This window comes from Ornithorhynchus anatinus, chromosome X5, assembly GCF_004115215.2.
Source record: "Ornithorhynchus anatinus isolate Pmale09 chromosome X5, mOrnAna1.pri.v4, whole genome shotgun sequence".
NCBI lineage: Eukaryota > Metazoa > Chordata > Mammalia > Monotremata > Ornithorhynchidae > Ornithorhynchus > Ornithorhynchus anatinus.
Genome location: NC_041753.1, coordinates 56,417,119 through 56,442,409, shown reverse-complemented (window position 1 = coordinate 56,442,409; position 25,291 = coordinate 56,417,119). Strand labels below are relative to the sequence as shown.

The 25,291-nt window shown below is 42.6% G+C and overlaps 1 protein-coding gene across 3 annotated transcripts in view; it reads right to left on the bottom strand.

The window, feature by feature from the left end:
• The window catches only part of PIP5K1B (phosphatidylinositol-4-phosphate 5-kinase type 1 beta), a 242,653-nt gene that overhangs the window by 176,001 nt on the left and 41,361 nt on the right, over positions 1-25,291 (bottom strand). For all 3 annotated transcript variants that reach the window (XM_029056073.2, XM_029056070.2, XM_029056072.2), the window contains exons 2-3: positions 20,791-20,929; positions 17,365-17,491 (exon numbers count right to left, since the gene is read on the bottom strand). The gene's annotated coding sequence lies outside the window, so the exon portion shown is untranslated. The remainder of the gene's footprint in view (positions 1-17,364; positions 17,492-20,790; positions 20,930-25,291) is intronic.

Genomic DNA, 25,291 nt, shown 5'->3' with positions numbered 1-25,291 from the left:
TATGGCCTGAGTAAGACACTGCCTAGCCCCCAGCCCATCAGAACCTTCGATCAGCCCCTGCTCCAGCTTAGAAAGAGCAAAAACCCACCATCAACACATTGAGGCCTTCTCAACCTTGAGACTGTTGGGAAGGTAGTGGTGGTGGTGGTGGTGACTGTTGGACTCTGAGTCTCGAGGAGCCTGAAACCCTGCCCTTCCAGACACAATATCATATTGCTCTTATTCTATTTATCTTTGTCCTTGTCCTTTTTGTGTGTGTGTTGTTTCATTCTTCCCTGTGCATCTGTTGCCTGCTCCATCTCTCTAATTCTCATCCATGTATTTTTGCCAGTGTTTAGTACAATGATTTGCACAAGATCTGTGATGCATGAAAGCCTGCTTCCAGCACTTACAAAATGCAATTGATGTTGGCATCAGAGAGCACTGTTGTTCTCTCTTTAAAGCCTAGGTGCTCTGCCTATCATTTGCCTTCTGTCTTAGAGATGGTAAGAAATAGCAGTACTTCAATGTTCATTAGTGATGTCTTCATGTTCTAAATGCTTGGGAAAGTACAAGACAATAGAATTAGCAGACACATTCTCTGCCCCAAATGAGCTTACAGTCTAGAGGGGGAGACAGACCTTAATATGAATAAGTAATAATGTATAATTTAAAGATATGTATATCAATTTAAAGATATACTTTCAAGTTGGGTTTCAGAGGAGGAGTCTAGGGTACAAATCCTCTTTCTGGGTTAGGCTGCTGCAACCAGGAGACAAATGACAGTCTGCACATGTACTATGCATGAGTTGAGATAATTGTGGTATTCGTTCAGTGCTTATTATGCACCAAGCACTGAACTAAACGCTGGGGTAGATACAAGCAGGGATTCTCTCTCTTTATTGCTGAATTGTACTTTCCAAGTGTTTAGTACAGTGCTCTGCACACAGTAAGCGCTCAATAAATATGACTGAATGAATGAATACGAGATCATCAGGTCCCACACGGGCCTCACAGTCTGAATAGAAGGGAGAACAGATATTGAATCCCCATTTTGCAGATGAGGGAACTGAAGCACAGAGAAGTTATGATGTGCCTGAGGTTACAAAGCAGGTATGTGGACAGAGCCAGATTTAAAACCTAGGTCCTCCGACTTCCAGGACCATGCTCTCCTCCAGGCTATGGTGTTTCCCTACGATGAGTATTTACTGAGCACCCACTTAGTGCAATGCACTGTACTAAGCACTTGGGAAGTTCAAAACAAAGAAGGGACACAGTCCCTGCCCAGAAGGGGCTTTCCATCTAATGAATAACTGAATGCATAATTGAATAAATTTTTTCAGAAGTGCAGATGGTAGGTATGAATGAGAACATTAATGCTAGCAATGGCTGATGGGTCTTTGAATGTGGGGAGAGCTGGGGTCTGTCATAAAAAAGATAGTCTTGGTAGCATTCAAAGGGCTGCAGAGCTTGCACAGCATGACATGAACGTAGATGGTCTCACCCCATAAAAAGTAAGCATAATGATGGCCTGTTTTATAATAAAATAAGTAGGCATTTAATTGGAGAGTGCTACAGGACAGATTTCTAACTGGTGATCAAGTCTGTGACTTGTACTCCTTAACAGCAACACAACTAACTTCTAACTCCGGTCGGGAAGGAAGGTTTGCAATCAGGCAATTGTTTATTGCAAAAAACAATTGCAATCATTCAGTCAGTTTATCTTATTTATTGAACACCTACTGTGGGCAAGGCTCTGTGCTAGGCGCCTGTGAGAGAACAATATAACAGACACATTTCCTGCCCACAACGAGCGAGTTTACAGTCTAGGGGGGGAGACAGACATGAATATAAATAAATACAATTACAGATACGAACTAAGGGCTGTGGGGCTGGGAGGGAGATGAATAAAGGGAGCAAGTCAGGGTGACGTAGAAGGGAATGGGAGAAGAGGAAAGGAGGGCTTCATCAGGGAAGGCCTCTTGGAGGATATATGCCTTCAATGAGGCTTTGAAGTTGGGAGGAGTCATTGTCTGTCGGATATGAAGAGGGAGGGAGTTTCAGGCCAGAGAAAGGACGTGGGCGAGAGGTCAGCGGCGAGGTAGACGAGATATCAAGCCTCCTATACTTGCCTAAAGTCTTTTGTGACCTTTTAGTTTCATCCAAAACAAAAGTATTGTGCCTTCATTGTCAGTGGCACGTTCACTGATACAAATGAAGAGAAAGGAAGGTTCTGTAAGGATCAGACAGACTCATTTTACAAATGTCAATAGATGACAAGTTGATTGCTATGAGAGCTTTGAATGCATGTATAGACAGAGATACTGAAACATGGAAACTAGGATTTTGAAAGCTAAATAGCAATGGTTTAATCAACCAATCAATGAATAGCAATTATTTATTTATTTATTTGATGCATTTTTAAGCACTTACTATGTGCCAGGCACTCTATTCAACACTGGGGTAGATACAAGCTAATCAGGTTGGACAAAGTCATGTCCAAACATGGGGCTCACAGTCTTAATCCCCATTTTACAGATGAGATACCTGAGACACAGAGAAGTTAAGTGACTTGCCCAAGCTCACACAGCGGACAAGTACGGGGCCGATTTAGAACCCAGGTCCGTCAGGCCTGTGCTCTATCCACCAGGACACTCTGCTTCTCATTGAGCACTTACTCTGTGGACAGCACTGTACTAAGAGCTTGGGAGAGTACAACAGAGTTAGTACACATGATCCCTGCCCTCAGAGAGCTTACAAACTAGTGGAGTAGACGGACTCTAAAATAAATTACATGTAGGAGGAAACAACAGAATTTAAAGGTATGTGTATAACTGCATTGAGAAGGGTGAGAGCATAACAGGGGCTCAGAAGATGGGGAGATGATAGATTAATCAGGAAAAGCCTCCTGGAGAAGACCTTATTTCAGAAGGGCTTCAAAAATGGGCAGAGTAGTAGTCTGCTGGATGTGAAGTGGGGAGTTTCAGGCAGGAGGGAGGGCATGAGCAAGGGGTGAGAGAGATAAGAACAAGTTGGTGGGCTTGAAAGGAGCAAAGAGTGGGAGCTGGGGTGTAGTGGGAGAGGAGCAAGGGTAAGTAGAGGAGAAAGAACTGACTGAGTGCCTTAAAACTGATGGTCAGGAGTTTCTGATTGATGTGGAGAGGGATGCACAGCCATTGGAGTCTTTGAGGAGTGGGGAGATGTGCACAAAACAATGTTTTAGAAAAGCAATATGGACAGGAGAAGGAAATATGGACTAGAGAGGGGAGAGACTGGAAGCAGGGAGGCTGTGGGGAGGTGGATGCAGTAGTTGCATTGGAATGTCACAAGTACTAGGAGCAGCATAGTGATATTTTGGAAGGAGAGGAAAAGGCAGATTCTGGAGATGCTGTGAAGAACTGACAACATTTAGTAACTGATAAAATATGAGGACTGAAAGAAATCAGTCAAGGATAATTTTAAGGCTTACTTTTGTTCAGTGAATGGGTATGTCAACTGGTAATCATAAAAGGATACTCCATTCATGTAATCACAACAGAACTTTCTATTTACAAAATAAGAGAAAGCCATCTTTCTGGCACCTTACTGACAATATCATTAGTCAATGGTGAGACCTGCCAGTATGCAAATGTTATAAATCAATCAGTCGATCATCCATTGATCATATGGATTGAGTGTTTATTGTATGCAGAGCACTGTACTAAGCACTTGGGAGAGTATAATTCAAAAGAATTAGCATATTTCCTGCCCACAAAAAACTTACAATCTATAGGGGAAGACAGACATTAATATGAATAAATAAATTATGGATATGTACATAAGTGCTGTGGGGCTGAGAGAGGGATGAATAAAGGATGCAAATCCAAGTGCAAGAGTGACCCAGAAGGGAGTGGGAGAAGAGGAAATGAGGGCTTAGTTGGAAACGGCCTCTTGGAAAAGATGTGCTTTTAATAAGATTGATACTGACAGACTGAATATGTGGGCACAATGAGATAGATGAGTTGAGGATAACGCCAAGGTTATGGGCTTGTGAGACACGGATGATGGTATGTTAAGTTTGAGGATGCAACCCAGGGTCTAGAAACTGATGTTAGAATAGGAGTTTGGTTCTCTGGGAAACTCCTTAACTTAAAAAGCAATGGGCAACATCAACAGTCCTTGAATCAACTGAACAGGAACTCCTATAAGCTAATGACTGTGTTCTTGAAGCACACCCATAAATGACATACGATGATTCGGAGCCTCTTTTCGGAAGGAGCAAAGAGCTTTGGACTAACACCTGACAAACTCTAAACACAAACCAGAATCTCCACTAGCAGCACAGTTGAATGCACCTGCTGTATTGAATTCTGATATCTATACACCACACTGTCAAATGACAGCAATAAATAAAGGAGCATAAAATAGAATTTAAAAAAAACTAGTGTGCCCTTTGGAAGAGAGAGAGAGCGGCATCAATAGGCCACCAAGCTTCAGGCCAGGGCTATGCACTTGGCTCTATACCCGTTAAGCACTTGATATTCACCCCAGCCCCTCCCCCTCTAGCACTCCCGTACCCATCCGTAAAGTATTTTAATGTCTGTCTCCCTCTCTAGATGGTGAGTGCATTGAGGACAGGGAATGTATCTACCAACTCTGTCATAGTGTGCTTTCCCAAGCACTTTGCAACGGTGTTCTGCACACTGTAAGTGCTCAATAAATACCACTGATTGACTGAAGGTTTGACCTTCTACACTGTTATGGGAGTTGGACTCATTATCTGCCACATCCAACTTCTTGAGCAATTCCATCAACGCCATTTACAGGGCCATTCCTAATATCAGGTGGCAATATGGGATCAGAAACAAATTATATTATTCTGGAGTACAGTCGATCCACAAGGAGCAAAGGAATAATGGTCACATCCCATCCTGGCTGGGTAGGACACGTGAGGAGAATAGATGACAGCCAGAACTCCAGTTTGAAACTTGGATCGCTAATTACTAAGGGCACAATTGATTTTACTTGGGTCCTGTTCTTCACTCTCTCAAAGTGCATTACTTCTGAGGGAAACAGCAATAATACAAAAGTAAGTCTCCACTCTTTTTAGTTTTGTTTTTTTTTACTGTAAACCATGTGCCATTCAGCTAAAGTCTATGCCTTTAATGCCTGAGTTGAAGAAGATTAAACATAAGATCAAACAGAGTATCAAGAGGATTGAGCAGACCCAGAATACACCTGTAGAATGGGAATATTTCTAAAGAGAGCCACGTCAGTCTTTTTATCTATTTGCGCAGTTTTGACTAAAAGGAAGGCAATACTTCTTTCTGGTCCAGAGATCAGGATAGTGTTTTGGCATATAAGTGCTTAATAAATACCATAATTATTAATAGTAGTAAGTTGCAGAAAGGATTGGCCAGGATATAAACCAGATCCATCCAGCTCTCTGGGGCTACATGCAGAGCCATGAGCAGAGCAAGTGGCAAGAGGAGAAACATTATTTCTTTTCATTATTTCTTTTTATTATTTATTTCACTGTCTACCCCTCTAGACTGTAAGCTCATTGTAGGTAAGCAATGTGTCTGTTTATTCTTATATTGTACTCTAACAAGACCTTAGTACAATCCTCTGCACGCAGTAAGCGCTCAAAAATATGACTGAATGAATGAATGAACATAGAACATAACTGTAGCCCAAATGGATTGATAGCAGCCATGAGCTATCGTTTGGCCACTTCTTGCCACAAAACCAAACTTGGCTTTGAAATAACACCCTACAGACACACAAACACTACAGCAGCTTCTTTCTGAGGTGCTTTGCAGTTTGAAAAATACCTTGAAATAACCAAAAATCTCTCTCAAGGAAAGATTTCCAATAGAAAGTTACAGGGCCCAGATCCTTCTATTATTTGAAAGACCTGCTAGATCAATTACATGAGATTGGGTAATACAAAGACCTCTGTAACTACAATAGCTGTAATTTGTGAGTGTTTGGAATTTGGCCCCAAGTAATTTCACAGAGATTAATTTACAAGTCCTTTAGATTGGCTAAATCTCCACTGTAATTGTTGGGAACTGCTTTCTGAGATGGGAAGTGGTGTGGCCTAGTGGAATGATTACCAGACTGGGAGTCAGGGTACCTGAGTTCTAATCCTGGCTCCGCCACTTGTCTGCTGTGTGACCTTGGGTAAATTGAGTGACTTAACTTCTCTGTGCCACAGTTTCCTCATCTGTAAAATGGGGAATAAACTGACCTCCCTCTGACTTAAACTGTGAGCCCCATATGGGAGAGGGACTGTGTCCAACACGATTATCTTGTACCTAGAACTGCGTGTGACACATAGTAAGCACTTAAGTACCATATTATTATATTATCCTCTCATTTGAAACAACATTTTCCAAATTACGGCCTGGAGACCATTTTGGCCTTTCAAAGATTTCTCTTCTCCCTGTGTCTTTCCTCTCAATAATAACAATAATAATAAATATAATATGTGTTAAGCAATTACTATGTGCCAAACACTGTACTAGGTGCCGCAATGCACTTTTCAGATGACAGAGATCTGGTTCAATGTGAGTTTTTTGAGCATGTAAAAACAGAAAAGGGAAAATCCAGAAAAAAACACCAGAAAGGAGGCAATATAAATTATGACTTGAATATTGTCCAGTGTGGGATGAATATCAAGTGCTTAAAGGATACAAAGATACAAATCCACGAGCAAGAGTGATGCAGAAGGGCGAGGGAGTACAGTGGGGAATGAGGGCTTAACAGGGGAGGGCTTCTTGGAGGAGATGTGCCTTGAAGGCTTTGAAGGTGGGGACAGTGATCTCTGAAGGGGGAGGGAGTTCCAGGCCAGAGGCAGGATGTGGGCAAGGGGTCGGTGGCCACGAGTTAGGTGATATCTAAGTACAGTGAGTAGGTTGGCATTAGAGGAGGCATTAGTGGAGAAGCAGCGTGGCTCAGTGGAAAGAGCACGGGCTTTGGAGTCAGAGGTCATGAGTTCAAATCCCAGCTCTGCCACTTGTCAGCTGTGTGACTGTGGGCAAGTCACTTAACTTCTCTGTGCCTCAGTTACCTCATCTGTAAAATGGGGATTAAGACTGTGAGCCCCACGTGGGACATCCTGATTCCCCTGTGTCTACCCCAGCACTTAGTACAGTGCTCGGCACATAGTAAGCGCTTAACAAATACCAACATTATTAGAGGATCAAAGTAAGCACGTTGCTTTAAAGTAGGAAATCAGCAGACCAAGTGATTGAGTGCTTTAAAGCCGATGATAAGGAGGTTCTGTTTGACTCAGAGGTGAATGGGCAACTGCTGGAGGTTCTTGAGGAGTGGGGAAACACTGATTGAGCATTTCTTTAGAAAAATGATCTGGCCAGCAGAGTGAAGTGTGGATTAAAGCTCTCCTAAAAGCAAATCTCTTCCAGGAAGCCTTTCTTGGTTGACTTCTTATCTCCCCACCCCATTCTCCCTTCTGTATTGCTTAGGTACTTGTGCTCACATCCCTTGGCACTTTGATATTCACCACCCCCTACCCCCAGGGCACTTCTGTACATATCCACAATTTGGTTTTGGTTTCCCTTTCTATAATTTATTTCACTGCCTGCCTCCCCCTCTAGATTTCTAAGTTCCTTGTGGGCAGGATCATGTCAACTAACTGTATCGAACTCTCCCAAGCACGTAGTACAGTGCACACAGTAAGTGCTCAATAAATATCATTAATAGAAAAATTATTCCCTGCAATAAACCATCTGTTAATCCTCAGCAACAGCAGCTAGCCCTGCTCCCGGTTTTGATTTTTCCATGTAGTTTTAATACCGAGGGCTTATTCTTATTTAGTGAATTTACACCCTGTTTCGTGATTACTGCTTTTACATCACTGTCCTTCCTTTCTACAGAACACACCGTTCAATCAGGCATTCTGCTGAGCCAATTACATTGAGCCTAGACTCTCTTAAAGTGGAAGGGCTAAAGAGAGTAAAGGAAAGAAGCTGGGAGAAAATTCAGGGAGTTAAAGCAATCCTTACTTTTCTTACTGCTTCCCTAATATGCCCAGGGAACAAGCAAGATGGCTAGAACTTCAGTCTGGTACAAAACTGTTTCATCATTCCTGTCAGCTCACTAAGCTGCATGTGTCAGGACAATTTGTCAGCTTTGCAAGAGAATGCAGTCCACAGCCAAGAATTAAGTGATCTCTATGACACTTTCTGGTAGTGAAGTTAAATTTGGGGGGTTACCTGAAAAAAATTCAGCCTCTTTCCCTCTTTCCCTACAGTTTTATTTGGCATTTAATGATGCAAAAATCAATGCAAAACAATAATAAACTAAGTAAAAGGAGGAGGCCCCTTTGCTTTCTTCCTTCTGACCCCAGAGTAAATCACTGATTCAAGAACTCAATGTTCCTTTCATCGGTTCCAGTGTTGGCATCTCATACCACATGGGCATTTCCAATCTCTCAGATAGAAGTTAATTTTACTACTTGTGAGGATAGATCTGCCTAAAATTGAGGTCCAAGGGATACAAAGTAGAAATTTCCCAATAGCCTGTTAAAGAGGCCAGCTTCATGAAAAAATGAAGATGCTCCCTCACTACTTTTCTACCAAGACAACTATGTTTTCTGACATGACTTCCCCAAATGCTCTAACATTACTTCCCAACAACCTGGAAGAGTTGAGAAACCTACTTCTCCTCCTCTTCCCACCCCACAACCCTCCGAAAGAAGCTGTTGGGAGAAGAGAAGCAGCAGCTCCTAGACTGTTGACAGCATATGAGGCTGGGAAGCACTAGAGTACAGTAGCCCATCCATCCATCCATCCATCCATCCATCCATCCATCCATCCATCCATCCATCCATCCATCCATCACCATCGACAACCACAACAACAACAACAACAACAGTATTCACTGAGTCCCTGCTGTGTGCAGGGCACTCTACTGGACACTTGGCGGGGCGTAGAAAAGAAATATAAGACATTATCCCTGACCTCAAGGAGCTTAAAGACATTAGGAAAGGGCAAGTGGGGTGGCCAAACTAGAAGTCATGCCTTGCGCAGTTCTGGCTGCCATCCCACTTCCTAGGGTGTTTGCGGGCTAGGGATAGTCCTCTTGGGGCCACCCCTAGTTGACCTAAATCCCCCGGCACAGGGAACCCCAAACTGCCAGAGGCTTGAGGAGGGCCTAATTTTGACAGCTGGGCTATGCTCAGAAGCTAGCTGGTGTGATGAAATTACACTGACAGATTTTTATCACACCTGCGGTGGAGGCAAGACAACAAGGTGAGACACCACCTGCCATTTTTAATCTTGCTGTGTGCATAAGCTGAAATAAAAGCCATTGGTACTCTAAACATTTGGCGGCCCACAGGGGATTAAGACCCGTTCTCCCTCCTACTTCAACTCTGAGCCCTATGTGTGACAGGGACTTTGTCCAACTGATTGTCTCGGTTCTACTCCAGTGCTTAGAAGAGTGCTCGATGCATAGTAAGTACTTAACAAATACCACAATTATTATTATCATCATTACTATTATCATTACTTTTCCAGGTAAAACCTTTGCTATCCCCCAGTTGGGAAGGACTGCCTTATCATAAAACTTCTTCCTCAAGAAGAGAAAAATATCACCCCACCTTTCACCTTTCCTTTTAGAAAGGGAATGAATGGCATTTCAGGAATGTCCATGAATTTAGACTATGTACATTCTAATCACACTTATCATAAGCATAAAAATTATGGCTCTAAACCATTTCAGTCCTACTGACAATGAAGCCAATAAAATTTACATCCATGAACTCCATGGACCTTGACAAAATAAAGTAAATAGTGAGGCCTCAGACTCATCCCAAAGCACAAATGGAAAGAAGTTTTGAATGAGTGGTTCAGCTCCAGCACAATATATAAATGTTAATATATCTTCCCTAGTGTTTCCCAACATTGCTTTCATCCTCTGCTGATATAAGTTGGATGTACACTTCTAACCTTGGAGTATATCTCAAATCCAATCCTTTGAGGTATAGCCATACATTATTCCATAGGAATTCATGTATTTATTTGAAGAAAATAGCAGCTCTCAATTGTAAAGTGGGTGGATGAAGAAACCACCCCAGTAAGATAATGTTTTTATGCAGCATGAGTAAAATGTGTTGAAGTATGTGGATGGGGCAACACAAGCCAACAGCCTTACTGCTAGTAGTCTGGGATGGGAAATTCTGGTCAGCTACATCATCTTCAAAGAAGAAGGATGGATAAATATTTCAGTGCCGTAAGTTCTGTATTTCTTGGCTCTGAAAATCTTGGAAGAGTACAATTCGCACTTCTTGCTTTTTAATATAAATTCCCGTTATAGGTGAAACAATTTTTTTGCAGCTAAAATCTCCCATGCTACAGCAATGAAATTACTCTTCCTAAATGAGAAGCAGCATGGCCTAGAGGAAAGAGCACGGGCCTGGGAGTCAGAGGGCCTGGGTAGCAGCGTGGCTCAGGGGAAAGAGCACGGGCTTTGGAGTCAGAGGTCGTGGGTTCGAATCCCGGCTTGGCCACTTGTCAGCTGTGTGACTTGGGACAAGTCACTTAACTTCTCGGTGCCTCAGTTCCCTCATCCGTAAAATGGGGATGAAGACTGTGAGTCCCATGTGGACAACCTGATTCCCGTGTCTACCCCAGCGCTCAGAACAGTGCTCGGCACATAGTAAGCGCTTAACAAATACCAACATTATTATTATTATTATTATTCTAATCCCGGATTTGCCGGTTGCCTGCTGTGTGGCCTTGGGCACATCACAATTTCTCTATGCCTCAGTTTCCCATTTGTAAAATGAAGTGCCTGTTCTCCCTCCTATTAACACTGTGAACCCCATTTGGAACAGGGACTGTGTCCGACCTGATTACTTTGTATCTACCCCAGACCTTAGAACATTCAATCAATCAGTGGGATTTACTGTGTGCTTACTGTGTGCGGAGCACTCTACTACAAGACTGGAAGAGTTGAATAGTGATGGGCACGATCCCTGCCCTCAAGGATCTTAAAATTTAGTGGTGCTGGACAATGAAATAAATAACAGGGAGGGGAAAGAACAGAGTTTAAAGATATGTACATAAGTGTACCTGGGAAGGAGGGGGATTGATGCATACCCAGGTCCCTAGGTGACATAAAACTGCTGAATCGTTTGGAGGGAAAGAGAGGTGGGACATGAAAGGTTAATCTGGGAAAGCCGCCTAGAGATGAGATTTCAGAAGTGCCTTGAAGATGAGGAGAGCAATGGACTGTCGAATGTGAAGGGGGAGGGAGTTTCAGGCAGGAGAGTTGGCACGAGCAAGAGGCTGGCTGCAAGAGATGAGAACGAGGCATGGTGAGCAGGTTGGCGTTACAGCAGCAAAGTGGGTGAAGTGGAATGTAGTGGAAGAGGAGCAAGGATGAGTATGGGGTACAGAGCTGACAGAGGGCTTTGAAGCCAAGAGTCAGGTGCTTCCGCTTGATGCGAGGGCAAATGGGGAGCCATGAGCTATCTCAGTGATGCCCATAGGGAGATGCTAGCTTGGCCTTTTTCTTGTATTTATACACATGGAGTTTTTGTTCAATAAGAATAATATTGATGGAATTTGTTAAGCCCTTACTAGGTCACCATTTTGCAGATGAAGAAGAAACTGAGGCCCAGAGAAGTTAAGTGACTTATGCAAGGTCACACAGCAGGCAAGTGGTAGAGGAGGGATTAGAGCCTAGGCCTGGGCTCTTTCCACTCGGCTACGCAGCTTCTCCAGTTCATCATGTAACAGTTCATTGGTAATATCACCAAAATCTGCCCTTTCCTCTCCACCCAAATGGCTACCTTGCTGCTACAGGCTCTTGTTATATCCCGGCTAGGCTACCGTGTCAACCTTCTCTCTGATCTCCCTTCCTCCTCTCTTGCTCCGCTCCAGTCTATTCTTCACTCCGCTGCCTGGCTCATCTTCCTGCAGAAACGATCTGGGCATGTCACTCCCCTTCTTAAACACCTCCAGTGGTTGCCTATCAACCTCCGCTCCAAACAAAAACTCCTCACTCTAGGCTTCAAGGCTCTCCATCACCTCGCCCCTTCCTACCTCTCCTCCCTTCTCTCTTCCTACTGCCCACCCCACACACTCCGCTCCTCTGCCGCCCACCTCCTCACCGTCTCCCGTTCTCGCCTATGCCGCCGTCGACCCCTGGGCCATGTCCTCCCGCGGTCCTGGAATGCCCTCCTTCCTCACCTCAGACAATCTAATTCTCTTCCCCTCTTCAAATCCCTACTTAAAACTCACCTCCTCCAAGAGGCCTTCCCAGACTGAGCTCCCCCCTTTTCCCCTCTGCTCCCTCTACCCCCCCTTTACCTCTCCGCAGCTAAACCCTCTTCTCCCCCCTTTCCCTCTCCTCCTCCCCCCTCCCGTCCCACCCCCTCAGCACTGTACTCATCCGCTCGACTGCATATATCATTATCGCCCTATTTATTTTGTTTATTTTGTTTAATGAGATGTACATCACCCTGATTCTATTTAGTTGCCATTGTTTTTATGAGGTGTTCTTCCCCTTGACTATTTATTGCCGTTGTTCTTGTCTGCCTGTCTCCCCCCGATTAGACTGTAAGCCCGTCAAACAGCAGGGACTGTTTCTATCTGTTGCCGACTTGTTCATTCCAAGCGCTTAGTACAGTGCTCTGCACGTAGTAAGCGCTCAATAAATACTATTGAATGAGTGAATCATGTTAAAAGTCAGATTTTCTGTTATTAGAATGTTTTCTTTGGTTAATTTTTATATTACCAAACTTTTGGATGAATATTTGCCATTGATTTCCATAAAAGACAACAACTATTAGAGAGAGACAGGCACAGCTCTGAGAAGAGTGGGTAGGTGAACTTAACTGAACATCATTATGTGCACAGCAAAAAATAAATTATCCAAATGTTGATTATCCAGACTACTTAGTCAAACAAAATAGCTTGAATAATTCAAAATAAAGTTGGAATAACAAAACATAAATGAGATCATACCTGCACCTTTGGAGAATTTGAGTGTGTGCCTCTCTGAAATGCTCACAGAAAATTTAATTTGAACTAGTCTTGGACCCAATTAGTGTAAAAATTGGTGCATGCTCACATGTACATACTTTCTCTTTCTCTATCTTTATATATAAATCATATTTACCTATATAATTACCTCAACTGCATAATTTCCCTTCTCTCATTTTGAGCAGGAGACAAAATATAATATTTGCAAGCAGTAATGGTGGTGTACACCAGGGTAGGAAGAGAAGGGTCTGAACTTGTTAATAATAATAATAATAATTATGGTATTTGTTAAACACTTACTATGTGCCAAGCACTGCTCTAAGTGCTGGGCTAGTTACAAGGCAATCAGGTAGTCCCATGTGGGGCTCACAGTCTTAATCCCCATTTTACAGATGAGGAAACTGAGGCACAGAGAAGTGAAGTGGCTTGCCCAAGGTCATATAACAGACAAGTGGCAGAGCCTGGATTAGAACCCAGGTCCTCTGACTCCAAGGTCCGTGCTGTTTCCACAGATACAGGATCATAGTGGGGAGGAAGTGCTTTGATAAGTGATAAGTGTGGTATTTATTAAAGGCATTTACTATGTACCAAGCACAGTACTAAGCACTGGAGTAGATACAAGATAACCAGGTCAGACACAATACCTCTCCCACATGGGGCTTACAGTCCTAGTAGGAGGGAGAACAGGTATTTAATTAGGATTTTGCAGATGGGGAAATTGAGGCAAAGAGAAGTTAAGTGATTTTCCCAAGGTCACACAGCTGGCAAGTGGCAGAGCTAGAATTAGAATCCAGGTCCTCTGACTCCCAGGCCCATGCTCTTTCCATTAGGCTCCTTCTTCACTATCTTCAGTGAGATGTGCAAACTCTGGGGTAGAAAGAGGAGAAGCAAAGGGTGCCTAGTATATTCAGCATTTGGTAGACTGCAATCGAAAAGGCAAAGTCTCAAGTGTAGTCTTACTTCTTCCTTTTTTTATGCTATTTGTAAAGTGCTTACTATTTGCCAGGCACTGTACTAAGTGCTGATATAGATAAAAGGTTCGACACAGTCCATGTCCCACATGGGGCTCACGATCTTAATCTCCAATTTATAGGTGAGGTAACTGAGGCACAGAGAAGTTAAATGACTTGCCCAAAGGCACACAGCAGACAAGTGGCAGAGCCAGTATCAGAACCCAGGTCCCCTGACTCCCAGGACTGTAATCTTTCCACTAGGCCGTGCTGCTTCTCCCTTACTTTCCTCTTCATTCTTCTCCTGCTCTCCTTAATGCTACACTTAATTCTTATATTACCCCACACAATAGTACCCTCCCCTTTATGAGATGGCAAAAATTATACAAAAAATATGGGACAATTATGCAAGAAAATACAGTCATCTCTTTCTCTCTATATATGCAGATATCTATCTATATGATAGTCTATTTTAGCAAGGACATAAATGATTCTAGATATAATGCATGAAAACAACTCCATCAATCAATCAGTTATTTATTGAATGCTTACTGTGTGCAAAGCACTGCACTAAGTGCTTGGGAGAATACAATATCACAGAGCTCGCAGACATGCTTCCTGTCCACAAGGAGCTTCTAGTCTAGAAGAGGAGATTCCAGTCTACAGGTTACATGGTTACAAGCTCTGTGGAGAGTACACAATACTTAGGGACAGCTTTCAGTATTGCCTCATAGGAGGGGAAAGAGTTGTAATGCTACTTTTAAAGAGGGTATTCAATTTTCTTTTGTAATCCATATATTCACAAAGAGTGACAGGGTCCTGAATAATTGACAGTATTCTTGTGACTTGTTCTTTACTTTTAAAACAGCTGGAGATTAATTGGGATTTATACCGTCTTCTCTGAAAAACATTCCCGTGTTATTGCAGATCACTGATTTGTGCTCATTCTCTCACTTTGTGCCCACTTACCTAGAGTTATTTACTGCCTTACTTGGAACAGGTAGCTCCCTCCAAAGTTGTTGATAGTGCCATTTTATAAATCAAGTAGTCACTAATGCTTCAGGATAAGAGTACTATTTATGGTATTATTAAGCAGTTACTCTGTGCCAAACCTCCTTCTCACTCTAGGCTTCAAGGCTCTCCATCACCTTGCCCCTTCCTACCTCTCCTCCCTTCTCTCTTTCTACTGCCCACCCGGCACGCTCCGCTCCTCTGCCGCCCACCTCCTCACTGTTCCCTGTTCTCACCTATCCCGCCGTCGACCCCTGGGTCACATCCTCCCGTGGTCCTGGAATGCCCTCCGTCCTCACCTCTGCCAAACTAATTCTCTTCCCCTCTTCAAAACCTTACTTAAAGCTCACCTCCTCCAAGAGGCCTTCCCAGACTGAGCTCCCCTTTTCCTTATGCTCCCTCTACCGCCCCCCTTCACCTCTCCGCAGCTAAACCCTCTTCTCCCCCCTTTCCCTCTGCTCCTCCCCCTCTCCCGTCCCATCCCCTCAGCACTGTACTCGTCCGCTCGACTGTATATATCTTCATTACCCTATTTATTTTGTTAATGAGATGTACATCACCTTGATCCTATTTGTTATTGTTTTAATGAGATGTTCTTCCCCTTGATTCTATTTATTGCCATTGTTCTTGTCTGTCTCCCCCGATTAGACTCTAAGCCCATCAAAGGGCAGGGACTGTCTCTGTTACCAATTTGTACATACCAAGCGCTTAGTACAGTGCTCTGCACATAGTAAGCGCTCAATAAATACTATTGAATGAATGAATGAACCTCCATGCTAAGCATTGCGATAGAAACAAGACAGATAGATCAAACACCATCCCTGTCCCACATGGAGGTGACAGTCCAAGAAGTAGGGAGAGCTCGTATCTTTTTCCCATTTGACAGATGGAGCAACTGAAGCACAGGGAGCCTAAGTGATTTGACCAAGGTCACCCAGAGGGCTAGCAGCAGAACTGGGATGAGAACCCAAGTCTCCTGACTTTCAGACCCATGCTTTTTCCACTTGTCCATGCTGCCTCAATGAATGGGACCTAAAGAAGAAGGGAACAGTAGCTGAAACTCCCGTGACAACTGGACTACAGAAGCCTCTTTCTTCTTCACAGAGGAGAACCAAGGGTGCATAGATTCAACTGTAGTGAGTCCAACAGCCATTCAAATCATTGCACCTGAGGCCAGATTGGGTCTTAAATCCAATGGGTTTATATCTGTACTGAATTGGATTAGGCTAAGCCTGAAAATATAGGCCAGCCCTGGATTATTTCAAGTCCCAAATAATTTGGGGTGACTATGGTGGTTCTCAGCATTCCCCTCCTGTGCTCACATCCTCCTAAAACTAGAGGATCTAGTTTACTTTCTCTTTGCTTTAGCTTCCCCATGGGACAAAATGCTTCAGAGCTAAGGCTGACTCTGAGTTTAGAACAGTGTTTGATGCACAATAAATGCCTCACAAATACTAGGACTACATAAACAAATGTCACAATTATTATTAATACGTATATGTAATAATAATCATTTGTAATCATAATAATAATCACAGAGAGGGAGAATAGGCTAGAGAAGAAACAACCTTTTTTCTCACCAAATCAAGCAGAAACTTCTGCTCATTCACTTGAAGGCACTCAAATAACTCCATCTCCTGCTACTTTCCCTCGCCACTCTTCCACTACACGTGAGCTCACATGCTTCGCTACTCACTATGTCGTGTTCTTGTGTCTCTTGACACTGCCCTGTTGCCCACACCCTCCTCCTTATATTCAGCAGACCACTGCTCTCCCCATCTTCAAAGTCCTTCTGAAAGCACATATCCAGGGGGTCTTTCTCTGATTAATCTCTCATCCAGCACTAGGACAGTGCTTTGCACATAGTAAGCGCTTAACAAATGCCATCATTATTATTATCTCCCCCCTCCATTTCCCCATGTACTGATACTTCAGCACTTCCGTATCACCTAAGCACTTGGGTACTCACCTCATTCCCTGCAAGCAATCAATCAATCAATCAGTAGTATTTATACTTACTGTGCAGAGCACTGTACTAAGCATTTGGGAGAGTACAACACAACAGAGGTGGTAGACACGTTCCCTGCCCACAAAGAGTTTACAGTCTAGAGGGGGAGGTGGATATTAAAGTAAATTACTGATCATACGTGCTGTAAGGCTGAGGGTGGAGTGAATATCAAGAATCCCCACTGTACTTATTGCTTCCTCCTACCAGTAATTTTTTCTAGTGTGTCTCTCCCCATTAGATTGATTGCTCCTTGAAGGCAGATATCATCTCTCCAAACTCTATTATACGGTCTTAAGTGCTTAGTAAACAGCCCTGCATGAAGTAGTGCTCAATACTTTTTATTGAAATGTCTTTTCAACACCTAATAGTCTATGGAGAAAAGTTACCAAATAGCAAATAGTCATTAGCACAGGCTAACCTTATTATTCAAGGATGGAGGCTGAGCTGCATATCACGGAGGTAGGCAAGCAGGATGAAGTTTCTAATCTTCAGCAGTAAATGAATGTCACTTTTTGGCCTCTGAAGTCACTTGTTGATATTATGGCCTATAAACACAAAAGAAGTGGTTAATTAACTAAAATCAATAATGCCTGAGTAAAATCCTCAAATCTATTGAGGGACTAGGGAAGGTGAGAGGGGGGAGGTAAAGGGAGCTTTAAACTTACTACCAAACTCCTCTTGGAATTAACATTCTCATCGTTTTCCTAACAGGGAGGACATGTGGCAAAGGTAACTAACCTTGAAAGGGAATGAGACACTTTCGGATGCTCAGACCCAGGTTCTTAAACTTTTATTTTCCTTTGTCCCTCCAAACTTCATAGACATGCCTACTTTTCTTCAGGAAGTTGTTGCTAAAGTTCTGGATACTATTATTTCTTCTAATTGGCACCCAAAGTGGCAAAGCCAGGCTCATGGTCTGAAAAGTTCCAATATGGCAAGGGCATTTTCTGCCCCGTTGATTACGTGAGAGATTTCAATCTTCTGTTTTGTGAACAATAAGCAAGAAGTCCAGTGGACAGCCATTACTGAAAACAGGTTGGGATCCATTACTGGTGTTAGCCTAGACTGGTGGTGTGAATATTCAAACACTAATAGGCTACCAGCACCTGACTTATCAGTAAACTATCAGTCAATCATGATATTTAGTGAGTACTACTGGGAGCAGAGCACTGTACTGAGCACTTGGGAGAGTACCATACAATACAGTTGGTAGACATGTCCACAAGGAGTTTACGATCTATGAAGGACAAAGCCTATGCCAGTTACCCCTACATCTTAGGAATTTTAAAAGAAACTTAGCCAATCAAGGAACACATTAAGTGTTTAAGGTATTCACAAAGGAACCAGACCCACAGACTTTCTCTCTAAGTAATGGATTCAGCTCCAATTGATTTTGCCAATAAATCATTCTTTTGGGGTAATGAAGTCATTTGAAACTCCAATGGAAGAGAAGGTATTGCTCCTAATTTTTTGGTGACGTTAAGATTTTGCTAATGGTCTGCTATGAGCCTGGGAAGATTTCTATTATGATTGTGGGAAATCTAGGCAACTCCAATATTGTAGAGTCTCACATATATATACAATACTAGTAGGAATGGCATTTATTGAATGCAAAGGACTGTGCAAAGTGATTGGAAAGTTCAACAGAAGCACAAGGCACACTCCCAATCAACAAAGAAGATTCCAATCTAAAGGGGGAGACACATAAAAAATATTTCCCCAATAACAGAATCAGAATAAATAAGTGAATATACATGTAAACGTAACGGTTGAGTATGGGCATAAACACACAGTTACATATAAGAGGTGGCCCTTGGGGTGATACGACTGGGGACATTGAAAATTAATAGAAGGCTTCCTCAGGGAGGTAGGATTCCAGGAGAGCTCTTAAGGTCTGGTGGATTTGTTGGGGGAGAATGTTCCATGCTGGGCAGATGGGCAGGGAATGTTTCTGTTTATTGTTATATTATATTCTCCCAAGTGCTTACTAGAGTGCTCTGCACATGGTAAGCACTCAATAAATATGATTGAATGAATGAATCCAGCAGAGGTTTTGGAGGAAGAATTGGCAGGGTTTAGCAGCTGAAGAGCTGAATGACAGGAAGGAGTCAAAATTGACAGCAAGGTTGGGGGATACAAGTTGATTGATGGAGATGGGAAAATTGGGAAGAGGCAGAGGGAGAAGAGGGAAGAGTTTCAGAGGGAAGAAAATAAGTTCAGAGAGAAGTTAAGGGAGAGATAATGGTATTTGTTAAGCCCTTACTATGTGCCAAGCACTGTTCTAAGCCCTGGGGTAGATACAAGGTCATCAGGTTGTCCCACGTGGGGCTCATAGTCTTCATTCCCATTTTACAAATGAGGTAACTGAGGCACAGAGAAGTTAAGTGGCTTTCCCAGAGTCACAAAGCTGACAAGTGGCAGAGCTGGGATTAGAACCCACGACCTCTGACTCCCAAGCCTGTGCTCTTTCCACTAAACCACTCTCCTTCTCAAAGAGGGATGTGATGTGGCCTAGTGGAAAGAACATGGGCCCGGGAATCAGAGGCCTTGGGTTCTAATCCCAGCTCTTCCACAAACCTACTGTGTGACCTTGGGCAAGTCACTTCTCTATACCTCAGTTACCTCATCAGTAAAATAGGGATTAAGACTGTGAGCCTCCTGTAGGACAAGGACTATGTCCAACCTGATTAGCTGGTATCTACCCCAGAGCTTAGTACAGTGCCTGGCACATAGTAAGCACTTAGCAAATACACACAAAAAGTTGAGTTTTGGATGTGCTGAGCATGAGGCACCAGTGGAGATATTTTTGAAGCAAGAGAAAATGTAGTATTAAAAAATAAGGAGGAGATTGGGTAGAGAAGTGGATTTAAGGGTCAGCCACATAAAAGTGACTTTGGAGAGTGTGAGCTCCAAAATTTTTCATTATTTTAAATCAGAATCTCCCTATATGGACTTCATAGATTATTGACAGTGTCAAGTGAAATCACGACCTTCTTCCATGGCCTCTCTGACATCTTTATAGGATGACCTCCTTTCCCCAAATGCCACATGGATTACAGTATTCAAAGTCTTGAAGCCTTAATACATGAGATTTGCAGAGCACAAAATCTAACAATTGGGTGCTCTGCAGTGGGGTGGTGAAATTCCAGACCATGGGTATCCCACATATTACAGTGTCTTTCAATTCCATTTCTTACTTCCTGGCCAGCTTTTCTTGATTTGGAAGTACTTTTTAGAGGATCATGGCTCCAGGAGCTGTAGGGATCACAACAGCTGTTTGGTGCAGGTGGGAACTGCTGGTTAGACTCTTCTTCCTCGACCTCATCACTCTTCTCTTTCTCTAACCACTGAATCACTTCCCTCCAGGCCTTCCATTTTATCACCTCAACCCCCAACAACTGTCAACATTATCATACTGTTCTCCTCCATTTTCCCCTCTTCCCTGTTAGGTCTCCCTCCCAAGAGTTTGAAGATTCTGTCTCACACTTTAATTTGGAGGGGAAGTAGTAGGGGGAGCAAATGGTGAGGGATGATGGAGCTGAAGGGGGTTACAGTAGCACACAGGATGGCGGGGGGAGAGATAGCTGAGCGAAAAAAGTTTGAGAAAGATTGGACAGGACTGTCTTGCACCAAGTTGGCTAAAACCTACAGGAAGCAGCAGTATTTTGGTGTTTTATGGGCTGGCTTACTGCCAGAAGCGTTTCTTTTCATTTTCTACAGCAATCTACCACAGAATGAATATCCAAGCTATTGGGTCACTATGAGGTCAAAAACAATCCTTCTCTTTCTTTCTAAAAGGAAGAGGTCACAGTAAGAGACTTGTATTTTTTAATGTCTGTCTTACCCATATGAAGTTTCCCCTGCTTCTCCTCGAATAGTATTAACCAGAGATGACTTTTATGAGACTGGGTGATTATGGTTTTGGAACTCTTATTTTTCTTCTCTTGGGCTTCTAGGCAGCATTTCTGTCTGACAATTCCTTCCTAAAAATCAAAACAGAAAACAGAATATTATTTAAATTGGACTCATGACATTATTAAAGGAAAAGGCCAATCATTATTTTCCAAAAATCCTAAGGGGGAAAGCACAGATGTACGTACATTTTCAATTAGGATTCTAGTCACAGTGAACAGAGAGGAAAAAAAACAGGTCATTTAGCTCAAAGGGGGAATTTTATAGGGTGAGTGTGATGTAAACGATTCAGGTTCAACAGAATGAATGTGAAGTCAGGGTATACATTTGTCTTCACTATTAGATTGTTCAAATTATTCGATGTAGTAAGTCATATTAAAAAAAGCAAAAACAATTCCTCCTCACACCCATTTATTTATTTTTTAATCAATTCAACCTAAGGCAGAGGTTTACATTGTAAATGAAAATACCAAATCCATGTGAACTAAAATCTGTGTTTTTTTTAAAACTGGAAACTCTAAACAACTTCAACATTCTGCTTAACTAAATTGTTTCTGTCCCCTAGAGTTTACCCAATTTGGGACCTTCCAAGTACTTACACAAGTTTGAAACCATTTTTAGGAGACACATAGTCTCTTATTTTCTAAATACTAGTACTTACTGATCTTTCCTTGTCTAGTATCTGGCATTTCTTCACAAATGACCTTATTAAAAACCACAGCTACAAAATAGTATAGGAACCAACACAAATCTCCTCCATAACTAATGATAGAAAGGGTTTCACAAGATGAATTCTTTAGGAGAAAATCAAATGGACTATTAAAGAAAGTGCCACACTCCCCACCTCCCCGCCCACATCCCCTCTCCTCCTAGACTCCTTTATGAAAATCATCTGGATGAAACTTCAACCCTAGTTTTCATTAATCAAATCACTTGCCAATTTCCTACAACGTAGCACAACATTCTGGAAGAAAGATCTTTATATCAGATTAGCAGAGATTTTGTTTCTTAATCCTCGATGAGAAAAAAAAATACACATGCTAAAACCACTATTTAATCCCTGTAAATCACTGCATTGGAAGTATGCAAGACATCTTATACAGTTTAGTCCACCCCATTACCTCTCAAGCGTGCAAGGCATAAATCTGAATATTTCTACCTCTTGAGTAGTATTACTGTGTAAACAAAGCCCAAACAAAGCTTAAAATTCTTTGACCAATCAATGAATCAATCTATCAATCAATGGTATTTACTGAGCAGTTACTGTACCATGCGTTTCAAAACATCAGCAGTAGAGTGAAACCTGCCTCTAAGGCCCACCTGATGATCTTTTTGACAGAGAACCTCAGAAATAGTGGGGAGGGGGTGTCAATCTTGTGATGCCATTAGATGCCTTCAGTTTCACTTTTAAGAGCCTTCTCTGGGATATCCTGGATGGCTCCTCAGGACAGAGGTGCTGGAAGCATCCTACTGTCCCCTATGTGAATTCATCATCACTCAGGGTCCTTTTGCGTCACTGCTGACCTTAAATTCAAATGACGCCAAGCAGCAGCATGCCTTAGTGGATAGAGCACGGACCTGGGAGTCAGAAAGACCTGGGCTCTACTCCCGGCTCCACCACTTGTCTGCTGTGTGACCTTGGGCAAGTCACTTAACATCTCTGTGCCTCAGTTACCTCATCTGTAAAATGGGGGCCTGGGACTGTGAGCCCTATGTGGTACAGAGACTGGGTCCAACTTGTTGAGCTCGGATCTATCTCAGAGCTTAGTAGAGTGCCTAGCACATACTTAGCACTTAACAAATACTATAATAAACTCCTCAGGAACCAAATTTTCCTATTAAGTATTTGATTTTCTATAAAAGTACTAAAATGCACCTTGAACAATTTTTCTCCATAAAGAAGTTTGTGTTAAATTTTCTCTCTAATAGTTGTTGCATTGATAGTAGTAGCAGTAGCAATAGTAGTAATAGTAATAATAATAACAATAATTGTGGTATTTGTTAAGTGCTTACTATGTGCCAGGCACTGTACTAAGCACTAGGGGGGAATACAAGCAAGTGGTTTTAATTGAGTCCAATGGACTATACTAAGAGCAGCGTGGCTTAGTGGAAAGAGCACGGGCTTGGAAGTTAGAGGTCGTGGGTTCTAATCCCAGCTCCACCACTCGTCAGCTGTGTGACTTTAGGCAAGCCACTTAACTTCTCTGTGCCTCAGTTACCTCATCTGTAAAATGGAGATTAAGACTGTGAGCCCCACTTGGGCCAACCTGATAACCTTATATCTACCCCAGAGCTTAGAACAGTGCTTAGCACATAGTAAGCACTTAACAAACACCATAATTATTACCATTACTATTAAGATCAAAGAAAACATGAGCCTGAGATTTGTTCCCTGGTCACAAGGAGTTTATAATCTATCTGGGGAGGTGACATAATATTTACTAATAGTAGAATCAGAAAAAGGAATTTAATGTATAATGGATTATACATACAGTGCTGTGGAAGGGTATAAATATAAAGATAAATAAGTGCTAAAGAGAGTTAGTGCATGACATGGAAAGGCTGGCTGAGGAGGTGGGATTTTTAGGAGGGCTTTGAAGGTGGGGAGATAAATCAATCAATCAATTTTATTTATTGAGCACTTTCTGTGTGCAAGGCACCATACTAAATGCTTGGAAAAGTACAGCATAACAGAATTGGTAGACAGGTTCCCTGCTCACAGTGAGGGGGATATGGTGGATATGGAGTAGGTTTGAAGGTGAAGAGGGAGAAGTGTTTCAGGCCAGGGATTGCAGTTGGAGGCCAAGAGCAAGACAGAGTTAGAAGGAGAGCCTGGAAGGAGCAGCAAGTGAAGAGAGCTGACATTTATAAAATGGAGAAAGTTGGTAGACAGCCTCAAAGCCAATGATGTGGATATTTAGCTCTGCAGAACTACAAAGGAAAAAGAAGCTGAAAACACATTAATTAGGACCCTTCTGCCCCACGAAGTCAGTGGGCCTGACCTTCAGAATCAAAGCAGAATTGTGCTCATTATTTTGCCTCATAATGCCCTTTGTAGGGTGCTTAGGGGACAGCTAAGAAAGTAGGGTCTAAACACAAGTATCAAATAAACCACTCCTGTGAAAAAGAAAATCTGTGCTTAGGAAATTCAGCCATATGCCCAAACGTCGTCTTTTAAACAGTTTTCAAATTTGGGTAGGTGTTTGGAAGGCTCAAAATTGGGTTGACTTTAGGAGACAGAAACAACTTAAGCAGAATGCTGAAGTGGTTGAGATTTTCCAATTTCAAGGAGAAAAAAAAAGATTTTAAATCACATGAATTTTGCATTTACATTTACAATTCAAACTTGAAAGCAGATTTCATTTCATGACATATTCCCCATACATAATACATAGTACTTCAACAGACCGCAAGGCAAATATGCCTATCCTGGACCTTGAGCTCTTTGGGAACTAAAATATAATTGCGGTGCTTTTTGTTTGTTTTGGGGTTGTTGTTTTTCATACTGCACCTTTCCTTTGCAAACTTAATACCAGCCACATTACCCAAGAGAGACCATTTTCTAAAAGTTGTACATAGGATATTCACTGAAGAAGTAATTGGCCTGTGGAAACCAGCAACACGGATCTCGCCTCCAGATGCACTATTCACAATGTCCAAAACTGGAGTCACGCTGAGGTTACTGTATCAGTGGCATCTGCATCCAGGGCATAAAAGTGTGGCACTCCCCCTTGCTTTGGAGTGGGAAGGGACATGCTGATGTGGGGGAGAGAGTGCTCTAGGGGTAGCAAGGGTAAAGAACCCTCCCTCCATCAACCTTGATCCCTCCACCTCCTCCCTTGGGACACTACCGCCATCTACACATGTCGGCTATGGTGGGAGGAGAGTCAAAATCAGGGTCACGCAATAGTTCACCAAATGCCTAGGCATGAAACTGCTTGCTCCAAACTGTAACATCCTACCGTGTGGGGAAGACCAGGCCTGGTGGGGAAAACAAAATTACAGCAGAATTTCCTGGAAAAGATGTCTGAAATGGAAAAGACATTGTGAAAAGAACTAGCAGGCACTAAGTCCCATGGGATTCCAAGCGCAGGGTGACAATGGCTAGCTGGGCAACAAATATTGTGTTCTTCCTGTCTCAGCCATCTACTTCCATCCCTACTTTTCCTTTCTTTCTTCTTGGTCCCATTCCCCCACTAGAATATTTGGGTTTCCCCCATTTTTCTGTTTTTGTTGCCCTCTCTTTTCTTCTCTAGATGAACCAATCATTTTCTTTTTCTTTCTCACTCTCTGTTTTAGGAATTCTGCCTCTCACTGACCTCTTTACCTGTGTATTTCCTTAGTATCCTTCCCCATGAAGACGGCAGATGTACTAGCTGAAATCCCAAAGAATTGACAGGGAACTTAACATCTTAGCCTATTCTCTTCCCTCT